General features: G+C 49.3%; 2 long non-coding RNA genes across 3 annotated transcripts in view; one reads left to right on the top strand and one right to left on the bottom strand.

Annotated features, from left to right (window-relative positions):
* LOC136792047 (uncharacterized) overlaps nucleotides 1-20,128 on the top strand; it is a 138,308-nt gene that overhangs the window by 13,411 nt on the left and 104,769 nt on the right. The gene's annotated exons all lie outside the window — the stretch shown is intronic.
* Nucleotides 3,773-18,547, bottom strand: LOC136792049 (uncharacterized). Of its 2 annotated transcripts, XR_010835196.1 has the most exons (5): nucleotides 18,376-18,547; nucleotides 17,320-17,353; nucleotides 16,309-16,439; nucleotides 10,951-11,513; nucleotides 3,773-8,654 (listed from the first exon to the last, which is right to left on the bottom strand). It is a non-coding gene; the product is annotated as an uncharacterized lncRNA (long non-coding RNA). The 2 variants fall into 2 exon arrangements; XR_010835195.1 differs by lacking the exon at nucleotides 18,376-18,547 and having other exon boundaries at nucleotides 4,041-8,654; nucleotides 17,320-17,687.

Below are 20,128 nucleotides of genomic sequence, written 5' to 3'. Positions count from 1 at the left end.
TTCTACTATTGGTTATTAACTGTGGTCAGAGAATGTACTTCATATGACTTGCATCCTTTAAAATATGTTGAGACTTGTTTTACGGCCCAGAATATGGTCTGTCTGGTAAATGTTATGTGTGCACTTAAAAACGTGTATTTTACGATTGCTGCATGAAGTAGTCTATAAATGAATTCAATTAGGTTGATTTGGCTGATGGTCTTGTTCAGGTCTTTTATAGCCTATTGGTTTTCTGTTTATTTTTTCTACCACTTGTTGGGAGAGGGGTATTGAAGCCTCTCACTATTACTGTGACTTTTTCTGTTAATCTGTGTAGTTCTATCAGCCTTTTCTTCTATATTTTAAAGCTTCCTTATTACATGTGTAAACATTTAGGATCCTTATATTCTCTTAATCATTATCTTGACACCTTTATCATTATAAAATAATCCTTTTTATCTCTGATAATATTTGTTGCTCTGAAACCTACTTTGTCTGATATTACATAGGCACTTTGGCTTTCTTTTGATTACAATGAGCATGATATATCTTTATCCATCCTTTTACTTTTAACTTATTTATGTCTCTTTACTTACAGTGAGTTTCTTGAAGGCAGTGTGTAGTTGAGCTGTTTTTATCTTTTAATTCAGTACAACAATCTCTGCCTTTTAATTGGTGTGTTAGACCGCATACACTTAATGTGATTATTGATATGGTTGGGTATAAATCCACCATCTTGCTGTTTGTTTCCTATTTTTCCATCTGTTTTTGTTTGTTCCTTTATTCCTCTCTTTTCTGCCTTTTTTGGCAGAAAAGATGGATTTTATTTTATCTCATTTTTTATTATATATTATCCCTTTTGTTGGCTTATTAGCTATTATTAGCTGTACGTTTTTGTGATTTTAGTGGTTGCTTTAGGGTTGACAGTATATGCATCTCGAACTTTTATCACAGTGTATCTTCAGATGATATCGTACCACTTCACATATAGTATCAGAACCTGAAACTGTACACTTCCATGTATTTTCCCCCTTTGACTTTTGTGCTATTGTCACATCTTTCACGTCTTGTATGTTATAAATGCCACGATACACTTTTATAGTTAATTATCTTTTAAAGAGATACAAATAATAGGAAAAAGAGTCTCTATATTTACCACGTAATTACTGTTTCTGGTTCTTGGGTTTTTGATGTAGATCCAGATTTCCATCTGGTGGCATTTTCCTTCTGCCTGAAGGATTGCTTTGAATACCTCTTGAAGTGCAGATCTGCTGGCAATGCATCCTTTCAGCCTTTGTATGTCTGAAAAAACCCTTTATTTTGGTTTAATTTTAGAATAATTTTAGATTTACAGAAGAATTATAAAAATAATAGAGAGGGCACCCATATGCCCCTCACATGGTTTCCCCTGGTGTTGATAACTTACATTGCCACTGTACGGCATATGTGTCAAGAAACCAATATTGATATATTACTATTAACTAAACTCTAGACTTTATCCAGATTTCTCTTGTTTTCCCACTAATACCCCTTTCCTTTTCCAGGATCCCATCCAGGGCACCACGTGGCATTTGGTCATCACGTGTCCTGAGTCTCCTCTGGTTTGGGACAGTTTCTCAGCCTTCCTTTGTTTTTCATGACCTTTCTTTCCAGTATTGAGGAGTACCCGTAGGTCTCTGGGGAGGACCTCACAGAGGTGAGGTGGCCTTCTTCTCGCATCATGTCAGGGGTGCTTTCTGCCAACACAGCTTCTCACTGCGATGGTAACCCCGATCACTTGGTGAAGGCAGCGTTTGCAAAGTTTCTGCGGTACAATTCTACTTCCCCCTTTTCATACTCTGTTCTTTGGAGGCAAGAACTAAGTCCAGCCCGTGTTTGAGGAAGTAGGAGGTGAAGCTTCATGTTGTGGACAGGGAGTATCTGCTTAGGTGACTTGGAATACTTCTGCAAGGAATATTTGCATCTTCCCTCCCATTTTAAAATTTGAGCCATTATTTATTTATATCACTGGGGTAGGCCGAATATTAGCCCCTCCAAAGATGTCCGCAGCCTAATCCCTGGAGCCTGTAAGTTTGTTACCTTACACAGCAAAAGGGATTTTACAGGTGGGACTGAGTTAGGGATCTTGAAAGGGGAGGTTATCCTGGTTTATCTGGGGGGCCCAACGGAATCATAGGTATCCTTTTAAGAGGTAGGTAGGAATTTCTGCACTTGTCTTGTTGTTCGGCTCTGCTCTCTGATGCTCAGTCCTGTGAACTTCAGCTGCCTTGGCCTCCTTGGACTCCCAGTTCTAATGTCTCCTCAGCTCAGCGAGACCCTGGGCTCTGACTGGGTCTCCCTTTCTGTACCAGGGTCTGGAAGATTACTCAAGGCAGGAAGCTGGAGGTCATTGTAGACATCATTTTATTTGTTTCCCTTCTCTCTGGGGTGACTGTCCTGTGCTACCTGTTATCCAGTGTCTGAAACCTCTGTTTCATGTATTTTGGCCATTTTTCCAGTCATCGCTGGTGAGAGGGTAAATCTTGTCCCCCTTACCCCATCTTGCCTGGAAGTAGACGTCTTCTTATTCTTCCCACAAATAATTTTTAATGAATGTCTGAACTATAATTTATTTAAGAAGTGTCTGTTGTTTGTGATTGCTAAATGATTTTCATTGTATTGATGTGGAATCAGTTATTTAATGGGCAACCTATGGTTTGACATTTGGGTCAAGTTTTAGTTTTCCTTTTTATAAACACATCTACGAGACTATCTTGCAGCCACACACTGTGACCTGTGTGCTTATTTCCTTATGATATATTTCTAGATACGGAAGCCTGGCTTGTGGGGTGTGCAGCACCTAAAACCAGTCTCGTGTTGTCAAGTCATGCTCCAGAGAGATGGAGCCAACTTACATGTTGCCCACGTGTAACTTCCTCAAAGTCACCTTTTCTCTTGGCTTTTTCATGTCATCTTCTTTGGTACGAACCTCCTCATATTGATGGGACCCTCTGTCATAATAATTCTGAGTTCCAGAATTATAACATCTGACACTTTGAAAAGATGAATATTTAGACCATTCCATTAGTCTTAATTAACCCTATAGTAATTACATTTCATATTTCTGTGAAAATATGTAATCTGAGCCATGAAGGAATTAAAAAAAAAAATAACACGTCAATAGCTCCTAACCTCTCGGTTGGGCTGTAGACTGAATGTTTGTGTCCCTCCTGATGTGACAGTGTTAGGAGGTGGGGCCTTTGGGAGATGATTAGGTCATGAGGGTGGGGCCTTCATGAATGGAATTCGTGCCCTTAGAAAGGGATTCCAAGGAGCTCTCTCTCAGCCTTCTGCCCTGTGGGGACACAGCAAGAAGATGGTCATCTGTGAACCAGGAAGCAGGCCCACAGCAGACGCTGAATCTGCCAGACCTTGACTGGACTTCCCAGCCTCCAGAACTGGGAGAAAAAGGCTTGCTATGTGACAACATAGCCCCCAGTCAATTGTATTTTGGCTACAGCAGACTGAGCAGACTAAGACAGTAGGCCCTCAAATTAGAAACATGTAGAAACATGGGCACAACAGCAAAGAGTGGATGCATTCCACCTGTCTGATCAAACTGCAGCCGGAGGTGAGAGACAAAGCCAGGCTCTCTGGTTGGTGCGGGGAGAGCGGGGATGGGAGAATGTAGGGAAAACCAACATCCCAGGACCACACTGCAGTGCTGGCAGGCAAACTGTGCCCTGTCCCTTTTCACTGTGTATGTTTCTTAAGAAGGGTTTATATGTATTCTTTTGATTCCTTTTTTTTTTTTAAATTGAAGTGAAATTCACAAAACACAACATAAACTGTTTTTTTTTTTTTTTTTTCATAAACTGTTTTGAAGTGTATATTTCTGTGTCATTTAGTGCCCTCCCAGTGTCAGGCCACCATCACCACCAGCTGGTTCCAGGACATGTTCATCACCCTGAAAGAAAACCCCATTAAGCAACCACCAGTCTGCATGTGGTCTCTACGGATCTACTTATTCTGGAAATTCCATACAAGTGGAAGCATATTCAGTATGCTTCTTATGACTGGCTTCTTTCACCAAGAATAATGTTTTCAAGGTTCATGTTGTGGCATGCATCAGAACTTCATTCCTTTTTATGGCTGAATAATATTCCATTATATGGATAGACCACAATTTGCTTGTCCATTCACCTGCTGATGGACATCTGAGTTATTTCCACCTTTTGGCCATCGTGAATGGTGCCGCTGTGTACATTAACATACGAGTATTTGTTTGAGTATTGGTTCCTATTTTTAACCCAAGTGGGGACATTATATTTGCCTCGATATTTCCCACATTGCAGCTTTGGCTCAACTCTCTTGCTCAGAGGTTCTCAGTACTGTATGCACATCACCCAGGGAACTTTTAACAAATGTATGCTGGGACCCCACCCCCAAACAACGAAATCAAATCTGTGAAAGCTCCTCAGGTGACTGTACCTTGTGGCCGGGGTGGAACAGCAGGGGCCCCTGGCCCAGCGTTCTGACTTTACCATGCGGCAGACTCACCTGGAGGCCTTGTGAAAACACAGATTTTTGAGATTCTGTCTCGGTAAGTCAGGGGTGGCACACACACGTCTGTATTTCCAGTAAGTTACCAGGTGATGCCAATGCAGGGGTCACGCTTTGGAAATCACTGACCTCTTGCCCATCAGAACGGGGTGGGGGCATCAGGGTCACTGGGAAGGTCTGGCAACTCCTTCCCGTCTTTCATGCTTTGCTCTGGTTGGCAAAGGCAGCATCTGTATTTTAGAAACTTCCCAGCTCACTTTGCTCACCCCCTCTCCTCCCACTTGCAGTTGAGAACCATCCTTCAAGCTTCCATGTATTTCTGGATCCGGCTTCTCCATCCATCCTGTTTCCTACCCCTACCAGCCATGTAAGCCCTCGCCCTTGTATTCACGTTGTTCTTCCGTCTAAAACGCCTTCCTCCTTCTGTTGTTATGCTTTAGTGGGTGTCTTTCACCCACTAAAGCATCACCCTGATATCTTCTCTGACGTGCTCCCCAGTCCCTGAATTCTCATTGTATCTACAAGGCTGCAAGGCACTAGGGTATAGAACACAGTGTACTGTTTTCAGTTACTCACAGATTGTTTCATCTGGGCAATGAGTTGCTTTGTGTTTCTTTCATATTCTCCTTGGTGCCTTTTCTTGTGCTATGTACTTATTAGGACCTCAGTATAAAGGAGGAAAAGATGTTAGAGTATTTCTCTAGGAGAGCATTTGCCCAGTCATCCTGTTACACAAAGGTTGCTGAATGAGTGACCTTGAATTCTACCCAAGGGGCCTGGTTACCGAAATGCCTTGTCGCAAGGCAACTTGCCTACAAAAGGCTCCGCAGCACAGAGACCAAAGGCAGGGTTTTTGCAGTGGCCAGCTGTGATACTAGGTCTACTTTTTCTACATACAAACAGTGCACATTACTAATTAAATAATAAACAATTTAGAATTGTTATTTTCCTTGGAAACCACGCAGTATCTCCCACAGGGCAGTTAGGAGAAAAATCCCTGTTTTTCTCAGAAGCAAATTGGATAAAACATAAAATGAGGTGTCAGGTGCGGTGATACCTAAAGCCTTGAACTTGTTCTGACTTTGTCTCTGTCCACTCACTGGGCCTGTAGCTCTCACCTAGAATTTTACGTGCTGCCCAACTAATGACGTTGAGAAGGGCACTGTGGATGAAGCTCTGTCAGGGGTCAGCAGACTGTGGGGCCTGGGTCAGATCTGGCTCCCACCCCCTTTTTAAAAAAATTTATTTTCTTTATTTTTTTGGCTGCATGGTGTCTTAGTTGTGGCACGCGGGCTTCTCTCTGGTTGTCTCGCACGGGCTCCGGAGCGCGTGGGCTCTGTACTTTGCGGCGCATGGCTCTCTCGTTGAGATGCATGGGCTCAGTAGTTGAGGTGCGCGGGTTTAGGTGCCCCAAGGCATGTGGGATCTTAGTTCTCTGGCCAGGGATCGAACCCGCATCCCCTGCATCATTGGAAGGCGGGTTCTTTACCACTGGACCACCGGGGAAGTCCCTCCCACCCACTTTTGTAAATAAAGTTTTACTGGAGTGGTCCCATCCATTTGTTTACCTGGTGTCTGTGGTGGTTTTCTCTGTACAAAGGCAGAGTGGAATAGTTGCAACAGAGACCATGCAGCAGTCTGCTGGGGCTGCCATAACAAACAACACAGACTGGGGGGCTTAGCAATAGAGATTTATCTTCTCACAGTTCTGAAGCCTGAAGCCTGCAGTCCAGGCGGCAGCAGGGCAGGTTTCTTCTGAGGCCTCTCCCCTTGGCTTGTAGACGGCTGTCTTCTTCTGTGTCCTCACATGATCGCCCCTTGGTCTGTGTGTGTCCCTCTTCTTGTGAGGGCATCAGCTGTATTGGATTAGGCCCCTGCCTAATGGCCTCATTTTACCTTAATTACTTCTATAAAGACCCCCATCTCCAAATAGTCACACTCTAAGGTATAGGGTTGAGGCTTCCACACATGAATTTGGTTGGGGGCATGATTCAGCCCATTATAGACCGGATGGCCACAAAGCCTAAAATACCTGCCATCTGGTCCTTCACAGGAGAAGCTTTTGACCTGTGTGATACACTTTGATTTCTCCTATAGAATACAGTGAAATACAACTCCAGATGAAACCACTGGAGTTCTCCTCCTCCCTTTTCTCTCCTCTCCACGAGCAGCACTGGTCACTGCGACAGTGTCGTGGGCCACGCTGCCACATCTCTGAGCAGAACTTTAGTGGATCCATTCCCATCAGAGGCCAGAGCCGCGACCATGCTGTAATTAGCTAAAACCTCCACCTTCTGGAAGAGCCGTTATTTCCTTACACCTACTGAGGCAGGAGATAGATGGGCTCCAGGCCAACTGGCCTCCTGTTCACACCTCCTGGGGGGAAGAAGAAGGTGGGCTCCAGGCCAGACATTCGTTACCAGCCCCCTGTTTACATTTCCTGAGGCAAGAGACAAACAGGCTCCGGGGTTGATGAATGGACTCCTGTCTGTATTTCGGGGTCTGCCCTTTGATATGAAAAACAGCAACAGGAATAGGGTAGATAAGCAGACATTGGGCACTTTTACAGCAGGGACAGAGAGGGGCTAAACGCTGTGAAGAGATCAAGAGGTTGTACATTTCCCATCCTTGGGGTGAGGGAGACATTGCACATGTGCAGAAAGGCTCCTTGGGGGTCAACAAGGAGGGGATGCCAGACCATAGTAAGTCTGCTGTCTCCCCGCCAGAGGCCTTTGCGATGAAATCCATCTTGATTGAGGGGTGCATGCACACCCAGGGGAGGGTCCAGAGACAAATTAGCCATGGGGTCAAAACAATATGACTGGCCAAGGAGAAGACAAAGACCTGCAAGACTGCCCCCTTAAAAAGGATTTAACCCGCCCCCCCCAAAGGCGCTGCTCTCGCGATGCTCTCGCGATGCTCTCACTGAGCTTGCCCACGCGTTTGTCTGCACGTATTCTGCTTTTCTAATAAACACTTTACTTTCTTCTATACCTTCCGTCACCTTGTCAGATTCTTCCTTTCAAGATAGGCAAAGGACTGGGGACTTAGATTCTGACTGCTGGCCCCGTGCTCTAGCGGTGGAGATCCTGGTTTCCACCCAGGTGACCTGGGTTCGATTCCTGGTCGGGGAGCGAAGGTTTTTGCTTCCAGCTGCCGCAAGCTGCCGCGTGCTGCCGCCTGAGTCTGAAATCACTATATCCCTTTTTTTTCAACTTCCACCACCAGCATAAGCATTGGCCCTTTGGGGGAGCTTTTTTCATCAGAGAAGTGAACTTTTTATCCCTCGTGATGGTTGGCCGAGCATGCCAGTGGGAGAGAGAAGAGCAAAGTGGTTCCTCTGTAGCTTCTGCTACCCAGATGGGACCCCAGAAAAATCACCTGTTGTTCACAGGACGTAGAGAACTGTTGGAGAGAACTCAACACTGTGCTGTGAACTAAGAAACTGATAAGCTTCCTCCATTATTATCATTCGAGGAGTAATTCACCTGGGCCCTGGTCAGTGTAGGGCCATGAGAGACTCAGCCGTGGCATTCTAAGGCGAAGTTTAAGAATCTAGGTGAAAACTCTTATTATTTTCTGTTTCCTTTGGAGCCTGAGATACGTTAGGTCTCCAGCTGGGATGGGGCTGCTCTCTGGGCCCGTGTCCCTGGCATTATGATCAGTCTTCAGGAGCAGTAGAGACTCTATCCGTCCAAACCTCCTCTTTCGACTGAAGAGGAAACCAAAGCCAACAAGTGAAGAAAGAACTGAGGGAAGGTCACATCAGATTGGACCTGACCCTGGGCTGGCGCCTCCCCTCCGCGCTGTCCGGTGTCCCTGGAACGTGCCCTCTGGCCTGCTGCCCTCTGAGGCCACAAAGGGTCCCCTGGGCAAAGTCACTCATGGCAGGAATTGGGAAGCTGACAGAGTGACAGTGTCATGGTGGAGTTAGGTCAAAGAGGGAGGGGACTGGGTGTCTATAGCGACATCAAGAGCCTTCTGAACGCGGGTGGCAGCCCGGGGCACTGCAGTCAAAGTGCAATGGAACAGGTCCAAGGGAGCTGGTTTTTGCAGGTCAGCAGCATGAATTTGCTGGAAGGACATTTGCAGAAAGAACAGGTGCTGTGGCGCTCCAGCACTCCCAAGCTCTCCTGTAAGAGCCAAGAAGAGCCGCAGACAGTGAGAGCAGCTCAAGGCACCAAGAACCAGGCAGCAGGCCACTCCAGCCTGCACACAGCTTCACGGTGGAAAAGAGATGGGGCCGAGATGGACACTCACAGGGTCATTCATTCAACTGTTGAGCTCCTATTGTATGCAGAGTCCCGGGGCTGTCATGCTGAGCCCAGCCCTTTGTAGCTTTCGGAAAGGGAAGAAGGGACGTTGATGAAATAAGCTCAGGAGTAAATGGAAAATCATGGTGGTGATCGAGGCCCTGGAGGAAGGGTGGGTGCAGGGTGGAGACTAGAGAAAGGGACCCTCCTGAAACAGTGAGGATACCGAGGATAGCGGTACAAACTGTAGCTGCCGCCTGGACTGAGCCTCCCCTAAGGGGTCTGTTCCCAAGGAGTGCTTACTGTGAGGCGTGTGGAAAACGGTTTGTTGTCATTGCCGAGCGTTTGTATGAGAAATGGGATCCCAGACTCAGAAGGGACTTCAGTGTCTTCTGATCCAATATCCATCCAGCTCCAAGCAACAATCATCTCTACAGCATCCCTCACGGGGGTTACCCCATCACCTCCAGGCACGGGGAACAGGACACTGTGTCACTGTTCTCTTAGGCTTCTTGGGACACAGGTCAGGGAGCAGGGGACAAATACTTGGCTGGACTAAAGCAGTCCGAGAAGAGAGACGTGAATATTCTGAGCCGGAATCCAGGCCTAGGGGTACCCGGGACAGTGGAGCCATGAAAATGCACACTCAGAAAACAAACCACTCTCAAACTGGCGTATCACTGCCTTTGGGAATGCCAAGGAAATGCCACGCAAGTGGACCAGAGTACATTTGGGATCTAACAAATTCCCCTCGCCTCCCGCCATTGAGATTCCTGTCCTGGTGTTTAATTGAGAATGATGTATTCAGATCAGTTCCACGCTGCCGTGTGCTTATTTTTTTAAAATTATTATTACATATTCCTGTTTTTATTCCTATCGTAAATATTTCTAGAAGTGGGTTAGAAGTTATGCACACTTCAATTTTAATAAATTATACAAGTGGTGTACTTAGTTTTGGTATCAGTAGATGCCACGGGGGTTTGACATATTTAATGCCAAGACAAAAGAAAGGTCAGTGATTTGCTTCCAAAGCCAGGGGACAGGGCTTCCCTGGTGGCGCAGTGGTTGGGAGTCCGCCCGGCGATGCAGGGGCCGCGGGTTCGTGCCCCGGTCCGGGAGGATCCCACGTGCCTCTGAGCGTCTGGGCCCGTGGACCGTGGCCGAAAAAAAAAAAAAAAATCCAAAGCCAGGGGACAGAAGTCACAGGAGTCTCTCTGTTGCCACGTACTGACGACAGCACTGCAAAGTGCTACAGGGTCTTTTGGGAACAAAAAGTTTGAAAGCACATTTATCTTTCCAAAAGGAAGCTTGTAATTCCTTCCTCGTGCTCTATCTTGACTAAAATTAAAGATCATTTTTAAACTCCCAAAATTCTTACGCATGTTTAAAAAAAATCTGCACTGTAAGGGATTCATCACTTTCAAGAACCTAAAAGTTTTGATCAGCATTTCAGAGAGTAGACAGAAAATGACTTTCACAAAACAGTCTCTAAAAACGCTGCTGCATTTATCTAAAAAACATGTCTCTGGCTCTTCAGCACATAAATTCCTTTATAACCCTGGGTATAGTCACCTGAAGGCTAGGGGCTGTCCAATTCGGTCCCCAGTTGGTAGTCTATAGCTTTTCCTTCTATAGCTTTCTCTTTAAGTGGTGTCTGAAAGGATTTTAAAAATAGTTGTGATTCTGATGTTTCCAGTTATGAGGAAAAATAAAAGAAAAGGGACATGAACTTCTGGCTCCCTAGGGGTGGTGGCTGTGCCTTATTAATCTCTGTCCATTGTTCCCACAGCAGCTGGGTCGCAGTAGGTGCTCAGTAAGTGCTGATGAATGTGGAAGGGGCAAGGGGCCGACACATGCATGGGTCCCTCCTAGGTGGTCCAGGCTGGGTTGGAACTTTTTAGTACAGTCCCTCCCTGCCATGCTCTCGGGCGAAATGCAGCATGGTTGGAAGCCCCTGCCTCTCAGAGGTGGGCGGAGGTGGGCACTGAGGGGAGAGAAGGGGCACAGAGAGCCTGGGGGGTGGTGCGGCTATGGCTGCCCAGCTCCTTCCCGCTCTCCTCTGCTCCAGAAAGCGACACTGCTGGAGACGAGACAAGCGTGTCAGGGTTCTCTGGAGAATCAGAACCGACAGGACGTGCGTACATACAGAGAGAGGGAGTTTAAGGAATTGGCTTACCTGACCGTAGAGGCTCGGTCAGCCCAATATCCGCAGGGTGGCCAGAAGCTGGAGGCCTCAGGAAGTGTGTGCATCTGATCCAGAGGTGTCTGCGGGCAGAACTCCTTCTTGTTCTGGGGAGGTTAGTCTAGGTTCTATTCAGGCCTTCGAGTGATCAGATGAGGCCCACCCTCGTTATGGAGGGCAATCTGCGTTACTCAAAGGCTGCTGCTTTAAATGTTCATCTCATCCCAAACGTTCCTACACAGAAGCATCCAGAATAATGTCTGACCACCTGTCTGGACACATATGATTATAACCATCACAGCTGGCACCAGGCATCACTCAGAAGATGCGTTCAGGGGTCACCGGTTGGACACGGTGGGCCTCCCAATAGAGAGCCCGCAGGCTGTCGACCCCGAGCACGAAGCCCTCTGAGTCAGGGTGGCTAGGAAGGCTCTGCGTTCACCTGTGCCTCTACTCGCCACAGCACCGTACGGTGTAAGAGACGTTGTCACAGTACATTTCCCAGGACGAGTTTCTGCCGTCGTTTCTTGAAAACGGGAGTGCAAGGATGCGTGTGTCTATGAATATGAAGACACGAGAAGTTATCCTCTGGGTCCGGGACTGAGAAGAGCGAGGGGAAGGAGGCGGGGGCGCGCAGGAGTTTCCAGACTTCCTGCCAGGCTGTGCTCCCAGGCTCCTCTGGGTCAGGGCCCACGGCAGTCTTGAGATGACTGGGCTTCATGGAACAGCCTGGCTTTCTATCAGGTTATGTTTTCACCAATTTGCTGTTTATGCAGCTATTTTGCAAACTCTCTTCAGTTACTGGGTGTTTAGCAATGTGACATGTACACATGTGTGAATGTAAATACACTTATTAAAACAAACTAAAATGAATTATGGAGGAAGAAATTTGGGGGATAAGTTCATGTCTTTGCAGTGTGAAAACTGAACACCTTCAGAGTGTTGAAAATGCGCAGTTTTGGGATCCCAGGAAAAATGACTTCAGGAGTCCATTTAAAATCGTCTCCGTGCTCTGTAATGGCCTCTATGGGAAAAGAATCTGAAAAAGGGTGGTTATATGCATACGTATAGCTGATTCACTTTGCTGTACAGCAGAAAGTAACACAACATTGTTAAGTCCACTACATGCCAATAAAAATTTAAAATATAAATAAAATCGTCTCTAATCTTCCTTCTGCCTCCACATCTGGCATTAGGTCAAAGAGTAAATGAGGAAATTTACTGCAGTTGTCCCACTACACTCGGGTGACCCACTGCGCTGTTTCCCTTTGTTAGCACGAGTCTCCCCGACGGCGCGGCGCGTGTCCCAAAGAATAGGGACTGAGGGCCGTACTCCCAGCACCTGAACTTTATAGATGTGGCCGGTGAGTGTTTGATGAGTATATGGATGAAGGGATTATGTTGTCATTTTTGCTGATGATTATTTATACTTGGGGGGAGGGTCGATTGGGGGTTTTGAGACCCCGGGAAGCCTCCTGAGAACCTCAGACTCAACACGACCTAAACTGAACTCACCATTTTCTTAAGCCTCCGTCCAGCTGCTTCTCCCTGCCTGTCCCCCAACCGTGCACGCACACTTAGTCATCCAGCCAGAAACCCTGTGATGAGCCGGACTCGCCGCCCCTGTTTCCCACGTGTAGCCAAGCCCTGGGGCTCCGGCCCTTCACCTTCTTGGTCCTCGCCGCACCCCTTCCCCCACCTTGTTCCCCATCACTCTTGACCTGGATCCCGCAATAGTTTCCTAATAGGTCTGTCTCCTGCCAGGTGCCCCCTCCGAGCCAGCTCCAGCTCTGGCAGGGAGCTTTTTAAAATACAAACCCCATCAAGTCTCCAGCCTCCTGCCCCAAACCTTCCAGTAGCTCTCCAGGCTGTCAGGACAAAGCACAGACTGTGGCTTTACCCAGAAAGTTCTCCGTGGTCGGCCCCTGCCTACTCCTCTTCCTCAGTCTTGTCACCCCCGACACGGGCCTTTTGCTCCAATAATCAAGCAACTGTATCTCCATAAAATTGCCTTCCTCCCCACGTAGCTAGTTTCTGTCCTACTTACTGGTCTCTTCTTGTTTTATCATCAGCATCTCTTCCTGCTTATTCTTTGGGGGACGTTTTCTCTCCACCCTTATGTGAATCTGTGTGAATCTGCCCGCGACAGGCTCTGCGCTCCCCTGGCCACGGGGAACATGTGGGACTCAGGCTGGGCCCCTGGATCCTCATCTCAGGACTTGGAATGTGACTGACGTGCCACAAGGAAGGACAGGAAAGGCTGGGGGCTCCTTCTGCTTGCTCGGAAGCTCTGACTGATGGTCAGTAAGTCCTTGCTGGCTGGACCCCTGGATCCTTGGCTCTGCTCTGCCCCTGTCTTTTCTGAGTCTGTCTTCAGATTCTTTCTAATATGATCTTGTTTTGCTTGAGTTGGCCAGGGTCAGATTCTGGGCTTGCAACCCCCGATCCCAAATCAACCCCCTCTCACCCTGTACAGTGCAGCTTGTGGAAGCTTCCACACCCCCAGCCTGACCGAGGTCCCTCCATCTTCTGCTTCCCAAAGGCCTGCCTGGTCTCGGCAGCCGGTGAACGAATGCCTTTATAGCCCTGATACCCAGTGCTGTCTCTGCCTCATCACTGGCACGTGGTGGGTGCTGGTTACACTCCTTCATTAAAAATAAACACAGGGCTTCCCGGTGGCGCAGTGGTTGAGAGTCCACCTGCCGATGCGGGGGACGTGGGTTCGTGCCCCGGTCCGGGAAGATCCCACGTGCCACGGAGCGGCTGGGCCCGTGAGCCGTGGCCGCTGAACCTGCGCGTCCGGAGCCTGTGCTCCGCAATGGGAGAGGCCACAGCAGTGAGAGGCCCGCGTACCACAGATAAATAAATAAATAAATAAACAGAGAGGGGCTTCCCTGGTGGCACAGTGGTTGAGACTCTGCCTGCCAATGCGGCAGACACGGGTTCGAGCCCTGGTCTGGGAGGATCCCACATGCCGCGGAGCAACTGGGCCCGTGAGCCACAATTGCTGAGCCTGCGGGTCTGGAGCCTGTGCTCCGCAGCAGGAGAGGCCACGATGGTGAGAGGCCCGTGCGCCGCTATGAGGAGTGGCCCCTGCTTGCCACAACTAGAGAAAGCCCTCGCACAGAAACGAAGACCCAACACAGCCATAAATAAATAAGTAAATTAATTTTTAAAAAACAGAGAAAGTAATCAGGAAAGCACAGTTTCACACAAATCAAGGAAATAGATGCTTACTTTTTCACCATTTTAAAATTTGATAACAGCTTTAATAACTTCCCACAAAAATATAATTTTACACACATTTATACATTAATTTGGGTTATATGTCTTTTTTGAGCTTAAGATATCATGAATTGTGTGTGGGTGTGCGTTTTGTTGGAGGACGAATCTTCAAATCTCTCTCACATTATTTTTATTATTATTTTTGTTTTAAAATAGGGGTCTTTATTTTTTCATTTTAAAAATCTTACTTATTTATTTATTTGGCTGCGTCAGGTCTTAGTAGTGGCACGTGGGATCTTTCATTGTGGGCACGCGGGCTCAGTAGTTGTGACTCGCGGGCTGTAGAGCGCAGGCTCAGTAGTTGTGGCACACAGGCTTAGTTGCCCCGCGGCATGTGGGATCTTCCCCGACCAGGGATCGAACCCATGTCCCCTGCATTGGCAGGAGGATTCTTAACCACTGACCACCAGGGAAGTCCCTCTTTCACATTATTTATTTACTTGTTAAAATTTTTATTGGGGTGTAGTTGATTTACAGTGTTGTGCCAGTTTCACCATTTTTAATGAAAATCTTAAAAACATATATAAATCCTCTGTTTTAAACAACATAAACTGAACAAACTTCAGCCGTATCTTGATGACTTGGTGCCTCCCCTCGGCTGCTCTGAGCTGGCATGCGATGCTGCCTTAGCACCTCCTGAAGTGTCTGTAGCCTCTCTCCTGTCGCCACTGGATTAGCCCTTGTTTGTCAGTGTTTTTGTTGATATGGAAAGCATATCACGTGCCAGGCCCTGGGTTACGTATTAGAAGTGCAAAGATGTGGCCACAGTTGTATTTGCAGGAGATCACGGTCTGGGGAGGGGTCAGGCAATTGACCAGAAACACAGACTAGAGATAAAGGTGTGTGCTGGTGCTGGGAGCACACGGGCAGGCACTTAATCCAGACAGGGAGGTGGTCAGAGCAAGTTTCCTTGAGGTGAGCCTCGAGGGAAGATGGGAGTTATCCAGGGGAAGAGCTTTCTGGACTAGGGCTGGGCACCTGTGTTGGGGACGCCAGCCCCTTCCCTTCCTCTGGGAACGGCTGCTCATCTACTCCAACTCTGGTTCTCCGGGGCGCTGCCATGTTCCTGGGGTGCTCTCCGCTGTACCCCACACAGGCACATGGTACTGTGGGTGGGCTAAGGGGAGCCCCCATCCCCTTGGCCACAAGTCAAGGTGGGCACACCGAGAGTCCTCCCCCATCTGGAATATTTGAATTGTCCCTGGGACATAGAGGCTCCTTCTGAAGGGGGTACTCATGAGTCGGCCCATGTGGAGAAAGCTCCGTAGCCAAGAGGGAGCACGGGGGCTGCTGCCAGGAGACACAGACAGAGGCGGGGGGTCCTGGCACATCCAGACACTGACTTGTCATCCCCGGTTTTCTTACGGCTTGCTGGTCGACCCTTCCCTGGATCACATGAGGCATTCTAGTACCTTCCAATAAATTCTTAATTATCTAATAAGTAATTTATAATAAATAATTTGCTGAGAAGTCGCTTAAGCTAGTCTCAGTTGGGTTTCTGCCATCCACAATGAAAAGAGTTCTGACAAACGCAGCATCCTCAGCCCTGGGACCGTCCCTCGTGAGTCTGTGGGGGTAGGAGGACGAGGGCTGTAGCTTAGGAAACCAGCCTGCCTTACGGCGGAATGGTTTCACGGGCGTGGTGGGGTTGTCATGAGAACGGTGCAGACGGGTTTATGAATCGGATTCACTGGAGCCGTGTTGGAGGCCGTGGGGGCATGCAGGCTACATTACTTAAAGACCATCAAGGGGGGCTGCCACGCACTCAGTTCTGAGACCTGGCCCCCCAGTACGAACCCCGTTTCCCGCCCTTTGCCTCGTCTTGAGCCCTGTGCCCTCGATCTCGGACCACCCTTGGTGTCAGAGGACCGCAGCCCTCATCCAGATTAGAGCTGTCTGCTCCTAACTCCGTCCTGGACCCCAACCTGCGTCTCTATGGCACAGCCTTGGATGACGTGTGCCTGCTCATTCACTAGTGTGACCGCACTCCGAATTATCTTTTCAGCTTGACTTCTTATGTCCAGACTGAAAACTTAAAGGGACCCGTGAGCCACGAGGGGGCCCTACCTGTGTGGGAGCTGCTCAGGTGCCCTCTAGACACTCAGCGGCTGAAAGACGTGAAATCATTTACGGTAACCCTTCCTGGACCTTCGGAACAGCTGCAGCCCAGCAGGCCCCAGGGGATGATGATGGAGCCTCTGAAAAGTGAAAAGCAAAGATACTTTTAGGGCTTCCGTGGTGGCGCAGTGGCTGAGAGTTCGCCTGCTGATGCAGGGGACGCGGGTTCGTGCCCCGGTCCGGGAGGATCCCACATGCCGCTGAGCGGCTGGGCCTGTGAGCCGTAACCGCTGAGCCTGTGCGTCTGGAGCCTGTGCTCCGCAACGGGAGGGGCCACGACGGTGAGAGACCCGCGTACCACAAAAAAAAAAAAAAAAGATATTTTTTAAGCAAAAATAGCTAAAAGGAGAAACATCTGGTGTTTATAAGGAGAGGGTAGGAGGATAACTGGGGGGTCTGGGTAGCTCCTGGGGCCAAAACCCTAGTGAGCTGTCATCTAAGTCGTTGATTGCCCCAAAGCTGGTATGGTCTGGGGGAAATGAGTCTTATATCCATCCTTGTTTTGAGATTTTCCAGGCAGTCCTGGATAAGCATCTATACCCACAGTTGGGGCTCAGCCCTGGCTCCCAGGCACTGACAAAGAAGTTCAACAAAAGCCTTGACTCCAGTCCTCATGGTGGGAACAAAGTTCAGTCTAGTTTCAATGCCAATGTCAACTCTGTCTTTGCACTTTGCTCTGCCCCCACAAGCCTCTTACCAGCACAAAATAGGTCAGGAAGCCAGCAGGTCTTTTGAGACACTTTCATCTCAAAGTGCAGAGCTGAACAGGCTTTCAAGGGTCAAATTCGCCACGCGGATTCTCTTATCCCTTCCTAAGCTCTACTTGTCCAAAAACATGAAGGAGGTTTCTTCCCTCCTGGAGAAGTTTTCTGTAAAGGACTTTAATGGGCAAAGTGAGGAATAGCAGACCTTGACCCCTGCAGCCTTCCCTCTGTCCCCTTCACACCGCTGGACGCTTACCTGACGCTGGGTCGTTGCCACCTTCTTTCTCTTCCTGCCAAAAGAAATTTGGAGGAGAGATCAGACAAGATATTTTGGTGAAACAGCTTTTAAATATAGAGTCAGCTCTCCCTTCTGTGAGGTGTAAGGAGCTGGGGGGCTGATCTTGGGTGGCCTTAGCCTGCGTCGGGTTGAAGCAGGATGTCGGTTCCCTGGCCAGAGATTGAAGCCAGGCTGCGGCAGTGAGAGCGCTGGATCCTAGCCACTAGACCACCAGGGACAGTGGCCAGTGACAAGGCCCTGGCCGGTCAGCTTTGTGCAAATGAATTTCCACAAAGAGACAGAAAGTAGTGAAACAAGTGAAGTGTTTATTGGGAGGGAAAAGAGTGCTTGTGAACACACACACACACACACACACACACACACACACACACACACACGGGTGGGCTCAGAGAGAGTCACGCCCTCATGGCAGTTTGACTCACTTATACGGGGCATTTCTTCCGGGTTTCCTCTGGCCAATCATCTTGCTTTGCCTGGTTCTGAGTCCGTATTTGGTTTATCTCAGGGTCCTCCCCTGTGTGCATGCGCATATCTTAGCCAAGATGGATTCCCGCGAAGAAGCCTATGGGTAGGTTGACATCACCTACTATGGGGTGGGGCCCCCTCCCTTTTGACCCCCCGGGAGCCTTTCTGTGCGTGTGTGTCATCGTCGTTGGGAAGGTCTCCTTGACAGTGAATGAGGAATATGTGGCCTCTTATCTGGGCGGGGCTCAGCTCCTCCTCTCTCCTGCTGGTCTTCCTCTTGGAGTATCTGTCCACAGGGGACAGAGCCCAGCTGCTCAGCCTGGGGCCCATCTATCTCGTGCCTCAGGGCCGGGGAAAGCTGTGAGGTCCTGTCTGGGGTAGCAGCCTCCAGGGCGCCGAGTGGGGACGTGTCTGGGAGGCAGTAGCCGGAGGGATCAGGAGGGAAGTGAAACAGCCCAGGAGATTCTCACACGGAATCCACCCTCGAGTTAACAAAACGAGGTGCTGGGTTAAACTGGAAAAAGTCGGGAGAAATGCTGAATGACTCACCTTGAAAGAAGTCGGTAAGGCAGGTTCTAAAGTCTCAGCGGAAGCCTGGGGGGACCGGGTACAGGGGGTACAAAGAGTGGGAGCTGGTCCTCGCCCAGGGACTGACACCTGGACCTGAGTCAGGTGAACCGGCCTCCGTGCGGCTCAGATGGCGGGAGGTCCCCAGCTCTATATCCCTGTCGAGCCCGGATGTGAAGGCTCTAGGGGACAAGCCCCTCCTAGTTCCGAGGGAGAGGGGCAGCGTTCCAAGCAGACCGTGAGAAAGTCTACGGAATGTATTCCAGTGCAAGTAAGGGCATCGTTCAGAATTATTATTTCAATGACATACAGGCTGTTCTCCTGCCTTTGTATTTATTGAGACTCCGGAATGGAGTAGAAGCTAGAGGGTGGCAGCCACGTAGCGGTGAGACCTCCAGTGAAGGGGACCACGACAGGCTGGAGGCGGCCAGGCAGCTCCCTGGTTTCGGCTGGTAAGCCTTCCGTCCAGCTCCACGCCAGCTTCACCTCCCCGCCGTGTGTCTGCCAAGAACAGTGGGCTGAGAGGGTTACTGCAGGGTCTGCTCAGGCTGGAACGTAGACGGGGAGCCTGGAAAACGGGCTGTGTGCCCACTCACCCCCGATGCCTCCCTGGCCCTGACTGCTGGGCCCCTGAGCAAAATTCGTGAGTCTCAAGCAACAACTCTGCAAACTGGCTTTTGATGAATCAGCCCTCTAGTGACTTTGGTCATTTGGTGAATTACTTTCTGGAGAATTGATCTTTGGAGGAATGCGGGGGACCCCTCCAGCGCCTGTCTCGGGTCTAGTGGACGCGTTGAGATGGGAAAGTTTAACCAGACAGAGATCGGCCTCTGGGTTGAGCTGGAGCTTCAAGGTGATGGGTTGCGAGTGGGCAGAATTTTCCCTAGGGCTCTGTGCCCTGCAGTCGCCCGAGGCTGGGAGCTGCGCTGCTGCAGGGCAGAGGGTGGACACGCAGGTGCAGGCGAGGTGAAGAGCCTCCGAGGATGGACTCGAAGTGAGGGTGCTGGGTCGGGGAGGAAGGGAAGGAGCTGCTGGGGGAGGGCGGGGGAGGGCGGGGTCTCCCGGAGCACCGCGTATCTCTGCTGCTGGGCTGGGCGTGTGGGCGAGCCTCCCTCCCTCCCAACCCTGCCTTTGGTTCTCTGCTTGCCAAGGCCGTGATAATCTGAGCCCGCCTACACCTCCCCGGAGGGAAAAGGCTCCTTGGTCAGGGGGCCTGGTGACTCTCCCCGGGCTCTCAGGCTGCTGTCTGTACCCTCGGCTCCCTGCTGTTATTCATTCAGGATCACAGCCAGCCCGGCCCTTCCCAGGGCAGTTTCCTCTTCTTGCTCTGGGTTGTTTGTCCTCTTCTCTGCAGAGGTGTGTGCTTCCTGCCCTCCAGATGCCCGCCTCGCCCCACTCACCCCTCCTCTTAAGAAATGAAGTTTAGGGACTTCCAGTTAAGAATTCTTATGTTTGTGCAGCTGAGGAGCTGGGCGCAGGCCGGGGGGCTCACCGCCGCACCTCCCCCACCCCACCCCCGGGGAGGAAGGTGGAGTTCCCCGTTGCTCTTCTTTCTTTTCTGTACAATGATGGGAGTGGAGTTAAATATCTTTACATTCTCCTTTTTTGTTTTAAAACATCTTTATTGAAGTATAATTGATTGTTAACCATATGGCCTTGAGTGAGGTCTGGGGAGACCAGATGCAAATCAAGAGAAAGAAATCAGGTGGAGTTTTACTGTTTTGCTATACTGACA

This window comes from Kogia breviceps, chromosome 10 (assembly GCF_026419965.1).
Source record: "Kogia breviceps isolate mKogBre1 chromosome 10, mKogBre1 haplotype 1, whole genome shotgun sequence".
In the NCBI taxonomy this organism is placed as follows: domain Eukaryota; kingdom Metazoa; phylum Chordata; class Mammalia; order Artiodactyla; family Physeteridae; genus Kogia; species Kogia breviceps.
This window is presented reverse-complemented; position numbering and strand designations above follow the sequence as displayed.